At 37.8% G+C, this 328-nt stretch overlaps 1 protein-coding gene across 1 annotated transcript in view; it reads right to left on the bottom strand.

The window, feature by feature from the left end:
• LOC119593546 (mucin-5AC-like) overlaps positions 1-328 on the bottom strand; it is a 36,126-nt gene that overhangs the window by 35,303 nt on the left and 495 nt on the right. The window lies entirely within an intron of this gene.

Raw genomic sequence — 328 nt, 5'->3', positions numbered from 1 at the left:
ATGCTGGACCGCTTTAATATATAACAATACAATGGTGCAAAAATTATCGTTTTGACAGTATATTACTGAGGCAAAATAAGAGGTGTGAAATGTGTAGTTAAAGCGGTAGATATTGGCAATGATCGCCATCAATGAACTGAAGTGAGCAAAGACATCACAGACTTCTTCGAATCTTCGAATCGTAGGTCATTGTTTTTGTGTGTTTGCACTGGCAAAGAAGTGAGATCGTTAGTAAACTAGTTTCAGTTGCCCGCCACAAACACTATTGTGATTAAGATTCAAGCAAGGTAAAAACCTCGTCGCTTTGGAGCCGAAAAAAAAATCATTG

Source organism: Penaeus monodon, chromosome 32 (assembly GCF_015228065.2).
Source record: "Penaeus monodon isolate SGIC_2016 chromosome 32, NSTDA_Pmon_1, whole genome shotgun sequence".
Classification (NCBI taxonomy): Eukaryota; Metazoa; Arthropoda; class Malacostraca; order Decapoda; family Penaeidae; genus Penaeus; species Penaeus monodon.
This window is presented reverse-complemented; position numbering and strand designations above follow the sequence as displayed.